This window comes from Pelodiscus sinensis, chromosome 12, assembly GCF_049634645.1.
Source record: "Pelodiscus sinensis isolate JC-2024 chromosome 12, ASM4963464v1, whole genome shotgun sequence".
Classification (NCBI taxonomy): domain Eukaryota; kingdom Metazoa; phylum Chordata; order Testudines; family Trionychidae; genus Pelodiscus; species Pelodiscus sinensis.
Window position 1 is genome coordinate 36,658,561 of NC_134722.1, and position 23,543 is coordinate 36,682,103.

General features: G+C 44.8%; 1 pseudogene; it reads right to left on the reverse strand.

The window, feature by feature from the left end:
- Positions 1–230: 230 nt before the first annotated feature.
- LOC106731877 (ferritin heavy chain A-like) lies at positions 231–3,687 on the reverse strand (annotated as a pseudogene).
- Between the last annotated feature and the right edge of the window lie 19,856 nt (positions 3,688–23,543).

Consider the following 23,543-nt stretch of genomic DNA (forward strand, 5'->3'; position numbering starts at 1 on the left):
TTTTAATTAGAAGCACATCATGGTGTTCAGAGGCCTGTTTTTGCCAATATGCATGCCAGTGCAAGTCTACTGAGGATTAAATTTTCTTAACTTCTTAGATCAATACGCAGCTTCACCACCCCTCCCCCCCCACATACACCCCTCTACTTTACCCACTGCAGAGCATGAACTATGCAAGGCAGCACCCGTGATTGCTAGCAAAGGGAACAATTCATCATTCTTACTTTTCCATCAGATTCCTGTACCCTCTGAGCCCTTCCTCCATCCAAACTGAGCAGATACCAGATTGCAGCTGAAGGTCAACCTTTATGTGGATTCATAACAGCCAGCATGACAGGAAGGCCTAGGAGTAAGTCATTCACTGCTCTCCCCCAGGATGAGCTGGTCAAACAGGTACTCTCCCATGCTGTTCTGGGACACTCCCAGGCGCTTCAGATTGGTGAGGTGGTCTCCCAGCTGCTTAATGGCCTTCACCTGCTCCTCCAGGAAGTCTGACTCCAGGATGTCACACAGCTGCAGTCAAGCAAGGAGAGGTAGAGGAATATTAATTTCAGTTTGACTATGCACCATTACATATCAGTGCAGAGTTTCAGCTTCAAATAAATTGATTGATCTGAAAGACAAACTAAATGACAAAGATCAGTTTGTTACCTGCATACATCATGTGTGACTGGAAAGGACTGAATAGAAAAGTTTTAAATCTCTTTTCAGTTCCAGGAGTCTTCCAGGTAAAGGTAAGAATCTCTGCTGGCTCAGCATCCATGGGGGGAGCGGGGAGAGGAAGACATTGAGCAACCATTCAAGTTTAACATTTACCAACAGTCAGAATTCCCATCCACCCTTCCTGTCTACAGCTATTCCCAGCATTTTGGTTGCAAGAGAGCTTCATGCTGGTGATACTTACGTCTAGTAACGTTCTATACTGTATGGCTACAAATATTCAGAAGTGGATGCTGTTCGTGATGGGTTAAGATCCTCTTAGCAGGAAAAAGGAATGAAGACATCTAGATTGGGGTGGGCAAATGGCCTTCCAGGAGAGTTGATCCAGCCAGCAGAGGCCCTGTCGCTCCCCCCGCCCCAGGCTAGTCAGGTCCTGGGGGCGGGGAGAAGCATGCAAAGTCTCCTCCCACCCTGCAAGGGGCTCATCACTAAAGTCAACCACCAGCTGCTGCTCAGCGGGCGGTTGACTAAGTATGGTGCTCCCTTGCAGGGCAGGGAGTGAAAGACTTCACGTGCTCCCCTCCCCAGGCCCTGATTGACCTGAGGGTTGTGGGGGGAGCATGCAAAGTCTCTTCCCACTGCCAGGAGAACAGGTACCTGCCAGTTGTTCAAAACAGTTGTTTGTTCTCTCTGGAGGGGAGCAAAGACTTTGTGTATTTCCCCACCCCCAGACCAATCAGGGGGTGTTGGCAGGAAAGCACAGAAGTGTCCTGGCCCTACCCTTTCTGCCTGAGCCCACTTCAAAAATTTCAGAAGTGGCCCCAAGTCCAAAACTATTGCCCACCCCTGGTCTAGATACAACACAAGTGAAAGAGGCATGTGTTTTCCCACCTCATTTCATTCAAGATTGCTTATGTTCACCCTTGCTCTAAGTTGTTCCTGGAAGAATGACGCTGATAACTAAATGGAAGATTGCTCTCATAATGCCTTTCCTCACCTTCTCGAAGGTCCAGCGATTCCTATGGCTCCAGTTAATCCACTGAGAAACAATTAGGGACCTATCAAAATGTTTGGCAATAGCTGGATCCTGCCCAGGATAGTTTCTGGTCATGAGGATTTCCCTGCCCAGTTCTACATATTCACCTCTGTGTATGGGCCCAAGTGCCAGTAATACTTTTCAAAGTCAATAATAGTTCTACTTACAGCAGCTTCATTAATAAATAAATAAAGATGCAGATCTTGCCTTTCAGTGCAGGGGTCAGCAACCTTTCAGAAGAGGCGTACCAAGATTTAACTTATTCATGGATCTATGTGCTGGGAGAATGGGTGTAGAGGAGGCAAGGCAGACTAGGTATGGTGACCTTATTTTCTGAACCAGCTGCAGCTAGGCAGAACGGTTTAATTTAAATTATAAAACAGATTCAGCATATTAACTCTCTCATATTAATTTTGATAAACTAACATTTTATTTTTTTGAAAATGATGTCTAGCACTAAAGGTTTCGATGTTATCTTTATTTATGGCAGGGATGGGGACACGTTTTTGGGTTGGGGGGGTCCACTGACCCATAGAAAAATAATTAGTTGGGGACTACACAAGTGAGAAGTGAAAAGCCTCCTCCAAAGCCCTCCAACTAGAACACCTCCCTCCTTTGGGTGCTCCCACCCCATAGGGTGAAGGGAAGGGAGGACTGAGGTTTGGGGCTTCCTATAGGCCAGATTTACTTTTCTGGGGTTCCAGTGGATTTTGTGGACCCCCTTAGGCTCTGGGGTGGGGACAAAAATGCCAGGTTCAGTGTGTGGGACTGGGCAAGTAGGATAGCGATGAGGTGCAGGATCTGGGCAGGAGATGGGGTATAGGAGGAGGTGAGGTCTGGGTGGAAGGTAGGGTGCAGAAATAAGCTGGGAGTTGGGCATCTGGCCAGGGGGAGGGGGCAGGAGCAGCCAGGCTGTCTGGCTGTGAGGAAGGGCATGAGTGAGGGAGTGGGGGTCTGGGCACGAGGTGGTGTGGGGGCACTCGCTTGTTTTCTTACCTTGATGTCCTGCAGGATAATGCGGCCCCCTCACTTGTTCTGGTAGGTCAGAAACTTCTCTGCATACTCTCTCTCCTCATGGGACTGCTCCTTCAGGAACTGGACCACATGCCTCAAGGCCACATCATCACAGTCAAAGTAGCCGGACTGGGAAGAAGGACAAGCCTCTACAGAAAACAATATTATTATGGCTATTCCAGACCCAATAGCAGTCAATATCAAGATTGTGGTTAGTACTCAGACTCATGAATGTTCAGGCCCATGGAATTACAGCAGGGCAATCAATCCATATAGTCAGGATATTTAAGCAGCTCTGGGGAAAACCTAGTTCTTCCCACTACTAGCCTGTAGGAAGAGCATCTTCCCCCAGCTGTCCTTAGACAGACCTCATGCTATTTGTTTTGTGTGGCAATCCCGGCCATTGATTCAGTTGCCATTTTATCTGGCATGCAGTTTGCAGTTCAGTTCACTTAAAAGGAAAGACTGTCTGGACGCCTGGAGAAGATGCATGAAGAACCTTCAAATACAAGCCTGTTTGTTCTGCTTTTCCTGACGAGAAAAGAGTTTCTACAGCAATCATCCAGAGACGAGAGATCTCTAGAGAGAAAGGGAAAAAAAGTGGGGAGACATGATCCCTTTTGAAATAGAGCTACAGCTTACATCACCTTTTTATTGGTTTGAAAGAATAGGAGTAGTTTGTGCTTCAGAGAGCAGGAAACCAAATTATGTAGAAGTCATACCCAAGCAAGAACTGTCCAGCAATGCCTGTTTACAACCCTAAACCACAACGACCGGCAAACAGAGAACAGCATGAGAAATAGACACACTTGCAATGGACAAGTAGACATAGCTGGCATACAACTCCATGTTCACCATGCAATTGACAACAGCCTCGCAGTCCAGGTGGAAGTTCTGGAGCACCTGAGGCTCCATCTTTGCAAGTCCAAGAGAAGCTTACAGGTAAGACTAGCACACGCATCTCTCCAAGCGCTGTGAAAAACAAGGCCCCACCAAAGAGAAAACTCTGCCCTACCACAGCTATTCTTAATAATAGGCATAGGCGTGACTGGCAGTTGCTGCTGGCCAATGGAAATTCCCTTCACCAGCAAGGAGCTTGTTAGTATTGTGGGTGTATTTATAGCAGCATTTCTTCTCTTGCCCTCTGCCCACCTAAAGGAGTTGGGGATTGTAGATTTTCTCCAACAGCAGCTAAGTGAGGTCACTCCTTGGTTCCTTTGTATCTGATAACTGAGATGAATTAGCTCTGATGTGGGAAAAAAAGCCAGTAAGTCAAATTTCCCCAAAAAGGGATGCTCTGAAGAGATGAAAGTGGCTTCTGGAGTCTGGGGCAGTGATACCTACTGTGCACAAGTCAATGTTTCCTTTTAATTCTGCCCTTGGGTGTCAGAGGCTTGGCATGATCATGGGACTTATGCATCTTACAGTCCCTTCTCTGCATAGCCAGACTTCTCTCTGGGTATGTCTACACTACAAAGTTAGTTCGAACTAACGGACGTTAGTTCGAACTAACTTTAATAGGCGCTACACTAGCGCTCCGCTAGTTCGAATTTGAATCGAACTAGCGGAGCGCTTAGTTCGAACTAGGTAAACCTCATTTTACGAGGACTAACGCCTAGTTCGAACTAGCTAGTTCGAACTAAGGGCTGTGTAGCCCTTTAGTTCGAACTAGTGGGAGGCTAGCCCTCCCCAGGTTTCCCTGGTGGCCACTCTGGCCAACACCAGGGAAACTCTATGACCCCCTCCCGGCCCCGGACCCCTTAAAGGGGCACGGGCTGGCTACGGTGCCCGTGCCAGGTGCAAGCCTGCCAGCACCCAGCTAGCAGACCCTGCACCTGGCACGGCACAGAGCCACCCACCCGATGCCCCCCAGCCCACCCCCTCTTGCCGGGACCAGGCTGGCGGCTCCCCGGAGCTTGCCCTGGACCGCAAGAGGCGGGCACCTTCCTGGGCTAGTGCAGACATCGTGGACCTCGTCCACGATCTCCTCACTAGGCACAGGAAAGTGGCCGTCTAGGGCAGGAGAGCTGCCAGCCTGGCCACCCAGGACCAGGTGTGCATGAAAATCAAGGGGGTCCACTGAGACCCCCGACCCTGAGCCCTGAGCTTACAATGGCCGTACTGGGTCAGACCAAAGGTCCATCTAGCCCAGTAGCCTGTCTGCCAACAGCGGCCAACCCTAGGGACCCTGGAGGGGATGGACCGAAGACAATGACCAAGCCATTTGTCTCGTGCCATCCCTCTCCAGCCTTCCACAAACTTTGGGCAGGGACACCACTCCTACCCTCTGGCTAATAGGACTCCATGGACCCAACCTCCATCACTTTATCTCACTTCCCTTTAAACTCTGTTCTAGTTGTAGCCTTCACAGCCTCCTGCAGCAAGGAGTTCCACAGGTTAACTATTTGCTTTGTCAAGAAGAAGAACAACTTTCTATTACTAGTTTCAAGCCTGCTACCCATTCCTTTCCTTTGGTGTCCTCTAGTCCTTCTTTATGGGAACTAATGAAGAGCTTTTCTGTATGCACCCTCTCCACCCAACTCCTGCTTTTAGAGCCCTCTATCCTGTCCCCCCTCCGTCTCCTCTTTTCTAAGCTGAGAAGTCCCAGTCTCTGTAGCCTCTCTTCATATGGGACCTGTTCCCAACCCCTGATCATGTTAGTTGCCCTCCCCTCTCCCAGCCTCTCTCTTCCCCTCTCCCACCTCCTTTTCCCAGTCTCCCCCAGTTTTTTTTCAATAAAGACAGAGTCAATGTTGGAAGAAACGTTATCTTTATTTTGTACATCAATAAGAAGGGGGGCTAGGGAAGGGTAAGTGGAAGGAGGTGAGGGAGGAATGGGGTACGAGCCCCCGATGGGGAGGACTGGGCTGGCTCTGCGGGCTTCTGGGGGTGGAAGCTCTCCTGCAGCCCCCCAATTACTCCCTCTCCCCAGATGGCAGCCTGCGGCAAGTGCAGCCGGGCTGATGGCCGAGTGGTGTGATGTGCCCAGTGTGGGCACTCAGGGCACTCCAAGCCAGAACTTCTTTGCAAGCGGGGCACCCCTTAGAACTGTGTGTCCGGGGTGGGGGTCGGGACCCTTTAAGCGCAGCCCTCGGCTAGCCTGAGACAGCATCTCCATGCTCTAAGTCCTCCTTTTATGCCCTGCCGGCACTGCTTCTGGCCATCCTTAAGCCCTGTTCAGAGTCCACTCAATGTGGACTTGCTAGTTCGAACTAGCAAAACGCTAGTTCGAACTAGTTTTTAGTTCTAGACGCGTTAGTTCGAACTAGCTTAGTTCGAATTAACTAATTCGAACTAAGTTAGTCTTAGTTCGAATTAACTAATTCGAACTAAGTTAGTTCGAACTAGCGCTGTAGTGTAGACATACCCTCTTAGATCCTAGCTGTAGCCAAACAGAGATAGTAGTATTGACATGCAGGCGTCACAGGGAGAGTGGCGGACACAGACAGGTTACTGGGACAAGAGATATTTCACACTTTTGCCTTTTCAGACACCACAACTAGGGAAACTATTGCAGATCAAGGTTCCCCCAGGAATGTCATGGGGTGTACAGGAGGGGCAGGATGGACAGTGTATGTGGATCAAGAGGAGCAGCAAATGAAGTTATATCTTTCATATACTTGCTGAAAGACAGAGAAAGCCTTGGCTTCTGTGCCTCTGAGATAAATACCTCTGCTGCTGTATCAAAGAGATGTAGAGGTTCAGAAAAGGAAGCATTACATTCTCTTGCCTCTTTTTGAGAACTTAATATTAAAATCATTGCCAATGAAAACTAACTAAACTGTCCCCCAAGCACATCCCTTCTGTCTAATCAAGTGGGGCTCAGCTGGAATTTCCTGGCTTTTGGCCTCTCACCACTGCAGAATACAAATAGCAGCTGATAAAGAAATGCTTTCAAGCAATTGACTCAAATTAACAAAAAATTGGCTCGTTTGGCCCTTATTCCTCCTGGGGCAGTTTGCTTCTTCTCCACCCCACCCTTTTAGATTCATTAGGTTATATTCTGTGTCCCCCACCACTATACCTAATGAAACCACTCTGTTTTCTGTGAGTTGCCATTTCCTCTGCCAATAAGGGCAGAAATTATTCTTGGACCACTTCTCGGAAGAAGTCACAAAGGAGGGAAAGTCCTTTTTGAGAGGGCAGGGCTTGCATCCAGCTTGGGTGATGACATTCCATGAAGTTCAAGCTCTCTAGTGTTTCCGTTGGCACCGTTATACAGTCGGTCTTCACAACTGATGGCTAACGATGCTGGAGTGGTGATTGTTGGCTTTCACCCAGTAGAGAGCAGCACTCCAGAGCTCAGGGCCAGGGGATCAAACTTTCTAGTCTCCTGCTCAGAAGCAGAGATCTTGAGACAACAGTGAAGGAAGCAAACAGGTGCATGGTCAATGTTCTCTTGCCTTTAACCCCTAGCTTGCTTTTTTTATTGTAACCACATGGGAGCATTTGGAATACGTGCTACAGTGGTGATGTACATGATTCCTGCAATTGCTGTGCTGCTCTAGAGCCCTCTTTCTTTTACAGAGTTTTATAGTTGCTAATAGGTGACAATCAGGCCCTGGCACCATCAGACTTTACAACTCATGAAATATTGCTTCCGCCGCATACAGTGTGGCTGTGTCTAGACAGGCCAGTTTTTCCGCAAAATCAGCTGCTTTTACGGAAACTTGCCAGCTGTCTACACTGGCCGCTTGAATTTCCACAAGAACACTGATGCTCTCATGTAAGATTGTCAGTGTTCTTGCGGAAATACTATGCTGCTCCCGTTCAGGCAAAAGCCCTCTTGCGCAAATCATTTGCGCAAGAGGGCCAGTGTAGACAGCACAGTACTGTTCTGCGCAAAAAAGCCCCAATGGCTAAAATGGCGATCAGGGCTTTTTTGCACAAAAGCGCGTCTAGAGTGGCACAGATGCTTTTCCGCAAAAAGTGCTTTTGCGGAAAAGCATCCGTGCCAATCTAGACGCTCTTTTCCGCAAATGCTTTTAACAGAAAACTTTTCCGTGAAAAGCATTTCTGGAAAATCATGCCAGTCTAGACGTAGCCTGTGAGCATCTTTTCTACCTCCCCATTTGAAAAACATAGTGGCTTATTCAAAGACAAAACTAGGCTCAGGGATTAGAAAATTTTATTCTCAACATTTAAGGATTTGTCAAACTGTACTTTACTCTGGATACCAGATTGTAGGGAAACAGAAGGCCTGTGCCATTCTACTGCTCTCCACAGGGCGAGCTTGTCACACAGGTACTCTCCCATGCTGGCTCTTACAGAAACAATATAAGCAAAAACATTTCCTATTTTTGTGCAACTAGATAGGTGCAAATGAACATCATGGAAGAAGCCTGGAAACCATCTCCGTTTTAAGGGACTATTTTTAGTTCTCTCCAACAAGCCATGACTATCTAGGCTCAGGTAGGAGCGCCTTAAAGATAACAAAAGACAGGACTATGTAGCACTTGAAAGACTAACAAGTTGGTTTATTAGGTGATGAGCTTTCATGGGCCAGACCCACTTCCTCAGATCAAATTGTGGAAGAAAATTGGCATGACTATATATACCAAAGGATTACAATCAAAAAAGTGAACCCATAAAAAGGACAAATCAAATTTCAGAACAGAAAGGAGGTTAATGTCTGTGAGCTAATGATATTAGAGGTGATAATTGGGGAAGCTATCTTTGTTGGATCTCTTGCTTTTGCGCAAGATCACACCAAGGTCGGCACAGCCCTAGTGTTTACTTACACAAACACTGTGGCTACCTCTAGACTGGCATGATTTTCCACAAATGCTTTTCACGGAAAAGTTTTCCATGAAAAGCATTTGCGGAAAAGAGCGTCTAGATTGGCACAGATGCTTTTCCACAAAAGCACTTTTTGCAGAAAAGCATCCGCACCAATCTAGACACGGTTTTACGCAAGAAAGCCCCGATCGCCATTATCGCAATCAGGGCTTCTTTGCGCAAAGCTATACTGCGTTGTCTACACTGGCCCTCTTGCGCAAAAGCATTTGCGCAAGGGGGCTTTTGCCTGAACGGGAGCCACATAGCATTTCCGCAAGAAGCACTGATTTCAGACAGTAGGAAGTCAGTGTTCTTGCAGAAATTCAAGGGGCCAGTGTAGACAGCTGGCAAGTTTTTCCCCGCAAAAGCACCTGCTTTTGCGGAAAAACTTGCCAGTCTAGATGCAACCTGCTTGTCTAACCCCCTACAGGTGGAACCAAACCTGGGACTTCAGGAGCTTAGTGCAGAATGCCCCTACAACTTGAGCTATAAAGCCAGCTGGCTCTCAGTGCAGGCTGTAGAGTTCACTCATTCTTCTCTCACTGTAAGTGGTCTAAGTGCGACTACATGGGACAGTGAGCCACCCCCCCCCCCCCCATAGGTATGTGGGTTACATTTGCTTCTCCAGTTGTAGGGCAGACTGCAGGGTCTCCAGGCTATTCTGGCTGGTATTACAGAAGCCAGAGTGGGAGAACAGCATAATAGATCCTAACCCTACTGAGAAGAAACTTACACGAGAGAGAAAGCTGGGCAGGAGACAGATGTCCCATCTCTCCAGACTTTCTGGCTCTACATTAGGATGAACCTGGCCTTCTGAGGTTTCATAAAAACCCAAAGAGGACCCAGCCCAGGAGTAAGCAACATGGTGGCTAAGACACTAATCTGGGATGTGAAGGACTCAACTCGGCTCAGTTTGCTCAACTCACACTAGTCTAATAGAGGACAGGGACCCTGAAATGACTCATCTGAGAAAGAGCCCAAATGAGAGGCTCTAAAAAACAGAAGGGCTTTTGGAGGGGGTAGGCTGTTGCAGACAGAGGGAAACCTGTTTCATAGAGTCTGGGACCTTAGATACTGACTGAAAGACATGAATCATTTTCTCCTAGAAAGACCATCCTGACAGGTGTTGTGTCAAAACCAATACTTCAGTTATGAGTTTGTCACTTTAAGGAAATCCCATTGAAAATGAATGGTTCTGAACCAACCAGAATTATATAGTATATTAACAACACACACCTCCTTTGGTCACATCTACCAATATTCATGTCTCAAGGTTTAAGCGTCCAACTCAGTTCACCCACTACTATTGATCAAGAAAACACCTATATTACTTATCAGTCCTACCATTCATAACTCAGAAATGGAAGTAGAGCTGTTAGTAAGCCATTTTACTCCTATGGCACTAAATAGGAAGGTCAAGTTAGGTCATTAGGTCATGTAAAAGAAAGATAGACCGAGGAGTGGCGCTACTGGAGCAACCCAGCAGCACCCCAGCAGCACCCCAGCTGCTCTGCCCCAGGCGTCCCCAAGTCAGCTGCTGCTGAAACTGACCAGCACTGACTACAGGAAGCCCGAGGCAGAGTTGCTCTGCCCCGGGCTTCCTGGAATCAGCTGCTGATCAGTTTCAGCAGCAGCTGACTTGGGGACGCTTGGGGTTCTTAAGTTGATTCTGTATGTAAGTCGGAACTGGCGGTCAGTTTCAGCAGCGGCTGAATCTGGATCCCAGTTCCGACTTACATACAGATTCAACTTAAGAACAAACCTACAGTCCCTATCTTGTACGTAACCCGGGGACTGCCTGTATTTAAAAAAGGGAAGAGAAAAAGAACACAGCTTCTAAGTTCTGCCCCAAACAGATGCACTTCAGTGGGTTGCTCAGGAAAAAGAGCTTTTAGACCAACAGTCATTAAAGGACAATCTCTGGTTTTCTTGCACTGAGTGCAAAGAAAGGCAACTAGTAATTACAACCATTTACCCAGGAAGAAGAGCCAGCATGGGAAGTTTGAGGGAATTGTGCCTGTATTGTCCAGTCTTACTGTTTCCAGTACTCTTTTGAATGGCTATTTACCTATCATGATCTACCTGTTTCACATGAAAGTTCTTAAGTCCTGCTTCCTCTGAAATCCTCGACTGGTACCTATGCAGGGAAAGGGTGCAGGGAGGCCCACTCAGAGGAACAGAGAGAGGCCTTGAGAGGACACCCCATTTAGCAATTAAAATTTGGCAGGGGCACAAGAAGGCAGTGCACCTCCCAAGTGCTACCACAAGTCACCTCTGGATCTAGAGCTGGAGTTTTGGATTGGCCCATTCCAGAGGTGGAGTGAATGGCAATGTCCCGACCCAGAGCTGTACCTCCTCAGAGTTCAGGATTTCTTTGATATCAGGTTTGGGTTCAGACCCACCTGCTGTTTCTGTTCATTCAGGTCATGTGATGTCTGTCACAGAACAAAGAGCAGCGAGTATAGTGGGTTGAGATCCATGGCAGGGACTAAGGGAAGCAGCAGAAACAAGAAGCAGTTGCAGAAATAGGAAAAAACTGCTGAAACACTAGTTAGAATGCAATGTACCTCCCAGTAGCATCTTCAGAACACAGAGCAGTAGGGACAGTCAAGACACTTAGAAGAAAAGGGGGAAAAAATCAAACTGAAGTGGGAGTGAGAAGAATATGGCACGATGTGACATATGCTAATACATTTGTAAATGCCAGGAGCTTCAGGATACATTGGGAATTGAAGTGGAGAACCTCCAGAATTTAAAAATGGAGCTAGCACAGTCTGAGTTAAAGAGCTAAGGTTTTCAAAGTGGAGCTGTGAGAGATGCATATCCTCTATGAATGGAACACTGAGGCAGATCTATAACGTGCACGTACCACGGGGTACATGGCTGTGCTTGTAGTTCTTGACCTTACTGATGAGTTCATCATAAGGTATGCTGTCTTGCTGGATTTTTCTGGTGGTAGCTGCAGAAGCAGAAACATCCATGACCAATTTTCTAAGGGCAACAGGAAATGCTGAAGGATTTGTTGGAGAATATACACTTTAAAATATGTTTTCCAAAAAAGCACCAACTTAAGGGAGACTCATTTCATTTATGAATGCATTTTTATGTACATGTATTATGCATATGATAAATAAATTGTTGACTAGGGCACATGGTGCTGTTGGATTCATTCTGCACTGTAACTTCCTCAGTTCCTCATTATTTGATTTTTTTTTCAGGAACTACCAGTTGACCCAATAAATCCAGTCCTAGTTTCCAGGAACAAACTCTACACCCTGTCCAATGCACACCCATAGGTCGTGTATTATGTTTCCTGCTCTTTCCTTCATCTTATTTCCAGGAAAAGAGACTTTGGATAGAGAGGAAACACTACAGTGCCAAAAAGGAGGATAGAGCAAGGGCAGACATTCTAAAAAGCGCATACTTAGTTGCATCAAAGGGTGAAGATAGTAGAGCAGATGCTGAAAAGCAGAAATTGAGTGTTTTGCATTATCTGTAGATGAAAGTCACTAGTACCACTGTCAACTCCAATCTTCTTTCCCGCAGCATCCATGAGAGAATATCTACACTCAGCAATCTGGGAATGCTCCTTTTATGTAGTCAGAGAAGTGAACCTGGACAGGGCAATGACCTATTTGCTTATTATGTAGAACGGGCAATGGGGCCATTGTAGAGGCAGAGAACTGACTGGCGCTTTCTGCCGACATAGTGAAGGAAACACGAATCAGAACCCACGAGTGCTTAGCTACCCCGTAGCATTGCAAGTATCCACACATGCTCCTTTTCCTGGAAAGCAGCAGCTAGCTACTACCCTCTTCTACCCAGCACAGTGGAAAGGAAATAAGATTCCTGTATTCCAAGAAACTACCCTGCTATATGAAAGTTAATGCAGAATAAAGAAGCAGTGCACTTGGGTAGAAACTATGCCCACAAACTAGCAGTGCAGCCTAAGTAATTTTGGTATATAGTCAAAGAAGTAGAAATAGCCCCAGGATTGCAGTTGTTGCTCTGGAGTGCTGCAGTCATTACATTTACTATGATGTTTTTTGTGTCAGGCTGTAGGTTTATTACATGCACAGCACACATGCGGATAAAGCATTTGTTAGATGAAGTTGGATATGTTACCATGCAGACAAAAGATATTCCGGGTCAGAAAAGATTTCAGAACTTAGTGTCCTTGCGACTGGGAGCAAAAGCTGAAGACTTCAAAGGATAAATTAAAAAAAAAAAATCTAGTCCTTCGCTGTTTCAATTTTGAATATTATATAATGCAAATACTAATTCCCAACCAAAAATCAAAATGTTTTATTCCAAAAGGATCACATTGTCAGAACTACACATTTTTACCAAAAAAGAAATTCTCTGCTTAAGCAACCTAATTTCATTAACCACTTTTATTTAAATGGAACTCGATAAGCTGAGGGACTATGGTTCCATCACCATATGGTGCCCAGCTCCTTATAATGTGCTGTTTAGGAGAAAGGGGGGGAGTGCAGGGGGAAGAGAGAGAATGTTGGGAACAGAGTGGGGGTATGTCTACACTACCCTCCTAGTTCGAACTAGGAGGGTAATGTATGCATACCGCACTTGCTAATGAAGCCCGGGATTTGAATTTCCCGGGCTTCATTAGCATAAGCGGGGAGCCGCCATTTTTAAATCCCCGCTGCTTCGAACCCCGTGTAGCGCGGCTACACGGGGCTCGAACTAGGTAGTTCGGACTAGGGTGCCTATTCCGAACTACCGGTACACCTCGTTTCACGAGGAGTAACGGTAGTTCGGAATAGGACCCTAGTCCGAACTACCTAGTTCGAGCCCCGTGTAGCCGCGCTACACGGGGTTCGAAGCAGCGGGGATTTAAAAATGGCGGCTCCCCGCTTATGCTAATGAAGCCCGGGAAATTCAAATCCCGGGCTTCATTAGCAAGTGCGGTATGCATACATTACCCCGCTAGTTCGAACTAGCGGGGTAGTGTAGACATACCCTAAGACACTAACATTGATCAATGATGAACTAGCATTAGGTAAACTTGAAAGATGCAATTACAGTGAGAAAAGAGTTAAGTTATTTGTTGCTAGCGATTTCAACACCAGTAGGGGAGTACCAGATAAGTAAAAGGCAGCTACTTTATAGACTTGAATCCATTTATAACTGGATGTGAAGTCTCAATCAGCAGCCACATATGCCAGATAGTAAGAAGTTGGCTGTAATCTTAGTCAGAGCTGTAAGTCTGTTTGAGCCCAGCCTAGAAGATAGAATGACTCCTATACATGCTGAGTTATTTACCCGTGACTTGCTTCTAGTCCCCCACATCTGTAGAGGATAGTACATACTGTTTGGAACAGTATCAGTGACAAGACACTATTCTGTGTTCTTTGTCACTATCAGACTGCCACTAAACAATAGATCATTGCTTAGGGCATCACCTACTTTGGGAGAATAAGCTATTTTGCCAAGTACTTTGAGCAGTGGTTGATTGTTACTTCAACCCAATTTTGCATTTGATCGGCAGGCTCCTAAGGAAAGGAAAAAGCACAAGACAATTTCTGGCATAGGGATGGTCTTGACTTAGGAATTTAATGAAGAGGATTCCTAAGTCAACATCATTGACTCCCTCCCATCAGGACTAGGACACTCATTAATAGCATGAAGGCTACCTTAGCTATCTATTCCCAAGTATGGTAAACTAGCACTCTCCAGGCTTTCGGGAAATCACATCTATTGACATTTCTTCTGCCCTTAGTAATGAGAGCTTCTCCCATTGTGCTTAGGTGGTTGTGTCGTGCAGCTTCTACTTCCTTTCCCGTGCTCGTACTGAGCATTCCCTCCCTCAGCTAAGTTTTAGGGTGTACGATGGGAAGGCTCTATTGGAGAGCGTTCCAGGTTGTAGTGGGGCTGGAGGAGCACAATATGGTGTGCCTCGGCAACATCCCAGCTGCCAGGGAGGAGAAGGAATACTGTCCAGAAAGTTTGGCTGACAGCCACTGCCACTTGTCCTCATTTGTCATCTCCGGCTCACATGAGAGCCAAGATGTAATACTCCAATAAGGTATAAGACAGGTACAGCTCAAAAGTTTTATTGTTTGTAGAACTAGTCCACTGCTTCTTTACTGTGACAAGAAATAAAAACCAGAAAGATAACAGCGAAGTCCTTTACAATTGCATTCATCTCAGGCATAGATTTTAGTTGCTCTTTCCCAGAGTGTGTGTGTCAAACAGGTCCTTTCCCTGCTTCAGGTTGGTGGGATGGTCTCCCAGCTACTTGATGGCTTTTACTTGCTTCTTCAACTATTCAGACTTCAGGAAGGCACACAGTTGTAGAAGAGGAGAGAGAAAACAGCACTGGGGAAAGGGGATTTTTAAGACAATAGGTTTAACCCAAAAGTTATGAATTTGTGATAGGTTTACAACTGGATTAGCAGTGGGCTTGACTAATCATAGGAGGCAATATGGGATTCCCTCCCAAAAACATGGAAATGAAGCGTTATATTATGATCAAGTACATGTTAATCTGATCATTTCCCATCTCAGTGACCTTAAGGGATACAAGTAGACAAGCTAAACTGTAAACACTTGATTGTTTATGGACAATTCCACTCCATCTTGATTCCCTGTTCCACTGTCATATGCCAACGGCAGCAATTGCTCCTAACTGTTCATGTTTGTCCTTCCTCCTTTCCTCAGATTTAGACTCCAGCCAAAGCGAAAGACATAATTTTGATCCAACCTAGTTGGGGTATTTCATTTGCCAAAGATTGTGACATTTTTTTTGATTGAGAAACTTCATTTTGGGCTTAATTTTGCAGAATTGCCAGCAGACAAAAGCAATCCATTATTCACCAAGTTTAGTCCCGTTTGCAGATTTCTAGCTCCCAATTAATATGTAGTTTTGAATTCTTGCAGAGTCAGGACATGACTTTAATGCATGGAACTAATGCTACTGGGCAAAAGAGGACACATGATCAAAACTGCAAATACTAGACTAGTCTTCAGAGAGAGATAAGAAGAAAGGGAAAGAGTCCACTCCTAATAAAGCCACACAAGAGCAGCGAAGACAATCTGGCTTAGAATTAGACTTGTCTTACAGAATTCATCCTACTCCTTCTCTCGCATTGGGGTCGTTCTCTGTAGCCACATTTTGCAGGTCCAGCAGGGCCTGGTTCAGAGCATTCTGTAGCTGCACTGCACACTACGGGGCCTCCAGTAAGTTCCCCCATTCAGCCCGCTCTGGCTTCTGTGTGAACTCAAACCAAGGACACGAGAGAGATTCCCAGTTCCATGACTCCTCCTCCCCCCTTGTCTTTTGTTACTATAAGTTACCACAGAAATTCCTCACTCGGTTAAAATCTGCAGAAATAAAGACCTGGCATGCGCTTTACATTAGCACTTTAGTCTGCAAATTTATGTCTTTTTTATGTAGAAAAAGATGGAATAGCAGCACTGTTTGGAGCAGATCTTAGCTCAGGCAGTCCATGCTAGCCTCCCGCAAAGCCATGCCAGTTCCCAGTCTCCCATCACTTACTGGCTTTGGTCCTCAAACTGAGCCTCAAGTATACCAGACTACTCCATAATTTTGGGAGAATGCCTCAGTACTATAGCTTTGTGACCTGAAAGGGTAACTCATAGGCCTCATGCTTTTATAGACAAATTTCCAGGTTCATACACCCTAATACACCAAAGTATTCCTTGAAAGTAGGAATAAGATCCTCCGGAAAAGGGCACTTTTTCCGGAGGATCGGGGCCAGTGTAGACGCTCTTTTCCGGCTTTTTTAAAAGCCGGAAAAAAGCGGCGGACATTTTTATTTAAATGCCGCGGGGGATATTTAAATCCCCCGCGCATTTCCCTACTACGACTCATGAAATTTACATGCCCCTTCCGGAAAAGGGGCCAGTGTAGACGAGCCCATTTTTTCGGAGTCAGGGCAACCAGACCCGCAGTGTTCAAGGCCCGGGCATGCCATAGATTTACACAGTGATATTACAATATTTTCTGTCTTGTTATCTATCCCTCTCAAGGATTCCTAGCAGTGTTTGTTTTTTTTCCCCCGACTGCTGCTGCACACTGAATGGGTGTTTTCAGAGAACTATCCACAGTGACTCCAAAATGCCTTTAAGGGAGAACAGCTAATTTTGACCTTTCTATTGTATTTGTACTTGGGATTGTTTCCTAATGTGCATTGAATTTCATGCGCTATTTTGCTGCCCAGACACCCAATTTTGTGAGATCCCTTTGTAAACCCAAAGCAGACTGTGAGGGGTTAACACAATTGCAAGTGATGCTATACTGAACAAACAAGCTAATCGACAGAGAGAGAGGGAGAGGGGAGGAAAAGGTAGCAGTTGCTGAGGGCTCCAGGGCTCCCAACTGCTGCCACTGCTACAGCGACAGCTTCAAATCATCACTGGAGTGCTGCGCTGCACGCTCCAGACAGCTGCAAGGGGTAGGCAGGGGGAGAGCATGCTGCACTCTGGCCAGTGCTGGGGACTGCCTGCTGGCCAGTGTGGCATGTTCCAAGTGGTGCTCAGGGATGGCTGCCCTACCCTTTGTGCGAGCCAGTCTCCCCCCCCAACACACACACACAGTGTCCAGGGGCTATTGGTGCCCCTTCCTGCAAACTGATTTCCCCATGTGTGCTGAAATGTGAACTTCCTCCACTCTGGTTCCAATCCCTTTTAGCTACATCCCATAGATATTCATCTGATTGTCCAGAAGGACGCTATGTCTCCCTCGCTTGCTCCGGTGGGTCAGGAATGTCTCTGATTGCTTGCTCTCCTCATGGGATTGCTACTTTAGGAACTGAGCCGACAATCACAGTCAGTCAAAGTAGTAGGACTGAGGAGAAAGACAGTACTCAGTAAACAAACAATACCATTCAGAATTTACATGTATAGGTTATAGACCCTATAAAGTATGAAAGTGGGTGGAAAAATCCCAGCTGCCTATACATTGTGTTCCAAGGATGTATGAGGACATAAACTTTGAGTTTGCTATTGGAGCCCCAGAACTTTGTATTCCTGGTGTTTAATCTTAGACTTCCATCATGCAAGGAATTCTTCCATATGCAGTTAATAGAAAGACCTATTAAGAGACCCAGATTTACAAGGTATTATAATACTGCATTAATTGATAGTATGGCTTTCATACAAGCTGTTAGTAAAGGAGTTTAAGTCAGTATAGCTCTCAGCCTAACATGTCTTTAGGCAGCTATTGAAAAAGAGCCAAGTTTGTTGTGTGTCCTAGAAGATTTAACCTAGGAACCTCAGTGCCTTTACTAAAGAGAACATACTTGTATTCACTTACATACTTAAGAGCTACTAATCAGGGAGTACTAGCTCTAGTAAAACTTACTCCCTCACTCAAACAGGTTTACAAATTTCTCTCAAGTCATTTGTATGTAATAGATTGTACTGTTTTAGAATTTTGCCCTAAATGGGAGTTTTGCCCTAAATGGGAAGACAGATGCAGAATGGAGAATGTGAACTTCACCCAGCTTAACATTGTCTGCAATTTTCTTAGGTATTGCAGGGCCTAGATGTAAGCTCAGGAAGTAGGGTTACTATTGCTTGTTAAATCAAAAGCTCCGGAGTTCCTGCTGTGGCAACGTGCTCTGTCCGCAGTCCAAAACCATGGCATTGTCAGTCCGACTGTAAAGACAGAACAGGGGGTATCTATCTGAGTGAAAGGAAGAGAGACTTGCAGGGACCAGGGGAATGCAAGAGAGGGAATTGCAGGATCAGGTCTACCCATGAGAAAAAGGGGCAAATAGGGCAACTGCCCTGAGGCCCAGCAATTCAAAAGGGCCCAGAACTCCCAGCTGTTGCTACTTCCAGCACTACAGTGTGCTCTAGGTGGTGCTAAGGGCTGGCTACCCTGGCCCCACCCCTTCCACATGAGGTTCCCCCACTTCCTGGAAGTGCAGAGCAAATCTGGTGTCCCCTCTGCACTGGATACAGACACAAGAAGCGTGGCTCAGAGTAACATCATGAAGACAGGATGGGACCAATATGTAGAGAGATGTGGTTTGGGGCATTTGACTCCTACCAGCATAGCTTGTAGGCTAGGCTCTGTGTTGGCATTAGCAGCCCAATACCTGGACTCACTGCCCTAATGTGCATCTCAAAGTAGAATGGACCCAGCTTCAAGCAATTTAATCTCCCGTTTGGCTGTTGTAATGGTAGGACCTTTTCAAAAAAAAAACACTCTGTAGTAATAATCCAAAATGCAGCCGCTATACTGCTTTAGCACCGTACTCTGACTGGAGGGCAGGGATATTTCTTTGGAAGACCCCACCCTTGCTAGTTATTCATGATGCTTCTTTTCTGAAATCTTGACCTGCAGAATTCCTCAAACTGTTACTTCCTCTTTCATGTACTGACTGGTATTCTGAGCTACAGTTCCAGCTCAGCTACACCATTCATTTGATTTAAATTACTGCATCTTGAGAGGGGCATAACTAAGTTCAGATTGGTGAGTCTGAAACCCCCAGCATCTTTTTAAAAGAAAAAAACTTCTCAGCAAACAGACATTTATCTGCTGGGTAGTCAACTAAAAGCCAAAGATACCATTTTGGAATTCAGAGCTTCCCCTTGTGCTGCCTAAATAACCAAAATATATCCTGCTTTCCTTTAGTTTTTGTGCAAAAGTGGCTGGATCCAATGAGTGATGTAGGCATGTACGTTTTGGAAACACACAAATGGAACATCAGAACTGGCCCTATATTTGGTGTACTGTCTAAAATGTCTTTACCATTACTACAGCAACACAACATTAGAGTTAACAGCCTACAGGCCACAGTGAGGGTAATCATGTGGATTTTCTGCATAGTAGCAAGGCAATTTTTGGCCATTTATCACAAAGGCAGCATGAAGCATGTTACTGCTCTATACATTTTTGATGCAAAGCATTAAATGGCAATTGCTTGATTGGAAGGCAGTTTCACAGTTTGCCCATGCTATGCAGTATTATCATCTTTGAACAGGTTAGTAATAAAGAAATCCCCTTGAGCTGGGGGTGGATCAAACCCTCCCAGCAGCTGATAGAAGTGGGGAGCATGTCTTGTCTTTAATGCAGCTTGAAAAGAGATCTTGAACACAAGAAAGGGCCCCTTGTCAGATTGGGGCAAGTGGAACCTAGCATGGGAGCTAAGCAGCAGAATGTTCTCTAAAAACACAAAAGACCATGAGAGCATCCTGTTTACTGCAGAGCCTGTGGGTTTGGGCCATGAAAGCTCATGATACTATATATACTTTTGTTAGTCTCTAAGCTGCCACAGAAGACTACTTTTTTTTAAGTTAATTAACATAGCAACCCCTCTGTCTTTTTAAACACAAATAGTATTGCTACTACAGGTTTTTGCCAGCACCTAGAGCTAATGCCACACACAAAAATTGGACAGCACAACAGGTATTTTTGAAGAAAGTTCTGTGCTGCAAGAGGTAAGACAAGCCAGCTAAAAAATAGGCTTCAGTCACCGTTTCTAAATTTGTGTCTTATGGGTGAGGTGGGACTTCCTCTAACAAAACTGGGTCTACTGTGGGAATGACTAACAGCACAGGAAATATACATTTAAGTTGGGCTTCTATCCCAAATTAAAAAACACAGTAAGAACCAAAAAAGTGCCTCTGTGGCTTAACCAAGTAAAAAAAAAGCAGTGACAAATAAAAAGACATTTTAAAAAGTGGAAGTCAAATCCTAGGGAGGAAAATAGAAAGAAGCATAAACTTTGTCAAATTAAGTGGGAAAATACAATAAAAAAAGCCAAAAGTTTGAAGAACAGCTATCCAAAAAAAAAAAAAAAAAAAAAATAGCAGAATGCTTTTTAAGTATATCAGAAACTAGAAGCCTGTTAACCAATGGAGCCCTTGGATGATCGAGATGGTAAAGGAACACTCAAAGATGATAAAGTCAGTGCAGAGAAGCTAAATGAATTCTTTGCTTCACTCTTCATGACTGAGGATATTGGGGAGATTCTCAAACCTGAGACATTCTTTTTAGGTGACAAATCTGAGGAATTGTCCCAGATTGAGGTGTCATTAGAGGAGGTTTTGGAACACATTGATAAACTTAAGAGTAACAAGTCACCCGGACTAGAAAGAACTCAAATGGGAAAGTGTGGAACTAAATCAGCTTCTGTACCTAATGACTGGAAAATATCTAACATGACACCAATATTTAAAAAGGGTTTTAGAGGTCACCCTGGCAACTACAGACCATTAAGTCTAATGTCAGTACTGGGCAAGTTAGCTGAAACTATAGTAAAGAAAAAATTGAGATATATAGATGAATATAATTTGTTGGGGGAAGTTAACAGGGTTTCTGTAAAGGGAAATCATGCCTTACTAATCTAGGGTGCATCTAGACTGGCAAGATTTTACGCAAAAGCTTGCCAGCTGTCTACAGTGGCCGCTTGAATTTGCGCAAGAGCACTGACTTTGTAATGTACAAAATCGGTGCTTCTTGTGCAAATACTTTCATGCTCCCACTCAGGAGAAAGCCCTCTTGCGCAAGAAGGCCAGTGTAGACAGGGAAGAACTGTTTTGTGCAAAAAAGCCACAATGGCTAAAATGGCGATTGGGGCTTTCTTGCGCAAAATCGCGTCTAGACTGGCCACAGATGCTTTTTGCTTTTGCACAAAAGCACTTTTTGCGCAAAAGCACCCGTGCCAATCTAGATGCACTTTTGCAGAAATACTTTTAATGGAAAAACTTTTCCGTTAAAAGTATTTCCGCAAAATCATGCCAGTCTAGACGCAGCCCTAGAGTTCTTTGAGGGAGTCAAACATGTGGACAAGGGGGATCCAGTGAATATAGTATACTTAGATTTCCAGAAAGCCTCTGCCATGATCCCTCACCACAGGATCTTAAGTAAAGTAAGATGTCATGGGATAAGAGGGAAGGTCCTTTCCTGGATTGATAACTGGCTAAAAGTCAAACAAAAGGTAGGAATAAATAGTAAGTTTTCAGAGTGGAGAGAGGTAGCTAGTGGGGTCCCCCCAAGTGTCAGTCCTAGGAGCAATCCTATTCAACTTGTTTATAAGTTAGAGAAAGGGGTAAACAGTGAAGTGGCAAAATTAGCAAATGATACCAAACTGCTCAGTTAAGACCAAAGCAGACTGAAGAACTTGAAAAAGATCTAATCAAACTAAGTGAATGGGCAATAAAATGGCAAATGAAATTTAATGTTGATAAATGTAAAGTAATATACATTGGAAAAGATAATCCCAACTATACATACAATATGATGGGGACTAACTTGGCTACAGCTACTCAAGAGAGAACTTGAAGTCATTGTGACTAGTTCTCAGAAAACATCCACTCAGTGTGCAGCACCAATCAAAAAGCAAATAGAATGTTAGGAATCATTAAAAAGGAGGGGGGGGGGAGAAATAGAGAATAAGGCAGAAAATAACTTATTGCCTCTATATAAAACTATGGTATGCCCACATCTTGAATACTGTGTACAGATGTGGCTGCCTTATCTCAAAAAAGATATTGGCATTGGATAAGATTCAGAAAAGGGCAACAAAAATTAGGGGTTTTGAAAGGGTCCCATATGAAGAGAGATTAAAAAGACTTGGACTTTATCTTAGAAAAGAAGAGACTATGAGGGGGAGGATATGATAGAAGTCTATAAAATTATAACTGGTGTAGGAAAAGTTATTTACTTGTTGCCACAATATAAGAACTAGGGATCACCTAATGAAATTAATAGGCAGCTAGTTTAACAAACAAAAGGAAGTTTTTCTTCACTCAGGGCACAGTCAACCTGTAGAACTCCTTGCCAGAGGATGTGGTGAAGGCTAGGACTTTTAACAGGGTGTTTTTTTTTTTTTTTTTAAAAGGCGCTAGATAGATGCATGGAGGTTAGGTCCATCAGTGGCTACTATCCAGGATAGGTAAGAATGGTGCCCCTAGCCTCTGTTTGTCTGGAAATGAGTGACAGGGGAGGGATCATGTGAGGATTACCTGTCATGTTCCCTCCCTCTAGGGCAGGAGGTATTGGCCACTGTTGGCAGATAGGATACTTGGCTAGCTGTTCTTATGAAAGGGTAACTAAGCCCCAAATAAAAGTGAGTGTAAACAGAGTTTTGGTTCTTTAGCTTGAATCATTATCAACACCCATCTTCTGAAAGCCAGTATGGTCTCATACTTGGCAGCAGAGTAATTTTATGTTTGCTGCTATTTAGTTATATAAGCTTAGGAACGTGCTTTATTCAGATCAATTTCACATTCGTTGTGTGATTAGATAGCTATTAGATCACTGAGAGCAACACAGGAGAGTAAACTAACATTAGGACCAGAGTGGAGCATTATAATCAGTTGTAGTTCAACATACTGTCTGCTGCTGACTAGAAAAACCTCACTTCATAAGATTACCCAGAAACAGAGACAAATATATACTATCCATTGGTTAGGAAGAATTTTGCATGAAATTTGACAGATGTTTGTGTTGTAGGAGCTACAGCAGCATATTACCTGCTAACTTAAAGCAGCTTTGTGTTTGAGCCAGAAGTCTGGTTTTAGGTGATGTGCATATGCCCTAAAGATACAGATCCTCATACCAATGCTTCCTCTCAATCTACACCAAGACCCAACAAAAGATTTTCTTCCAACAGGCCACTCACCCTAGTATTTATTGTAGGGCTGGTACTGGAGATTGTTTCACAAGCTATTCACCTGCACAACTGCTGCACTTTGTCAGCACAATTTCCCTTTACCTTCCAGTCTTCCCCTGACCATACAGGCATCTGATTTTTTTTTAATCTATTTCCAACTGAGGACCTCTTATCTACAGTTACTTATCTTGTTTCTAGGAGCACCAAACTCCACGTGACAGCATGGCTATAGTAGCACTGGAAGAAACACCATGAATGACCAAGTTTTACTCAGACAATAGAACTCAAGCAACAGATCTCAGCTCTTCTACAAACTCAGGCACCCAACTGGCCTCCCTCAGGGCATGCTGGTCTCCCAGCATTTTCCAGGTTAGTGAGATGGTCTCTTTAAAAAAAAAAAGGGCTACTGGGAGGCCTAGTTCAGCCCTTCTGCATGTCAGTTA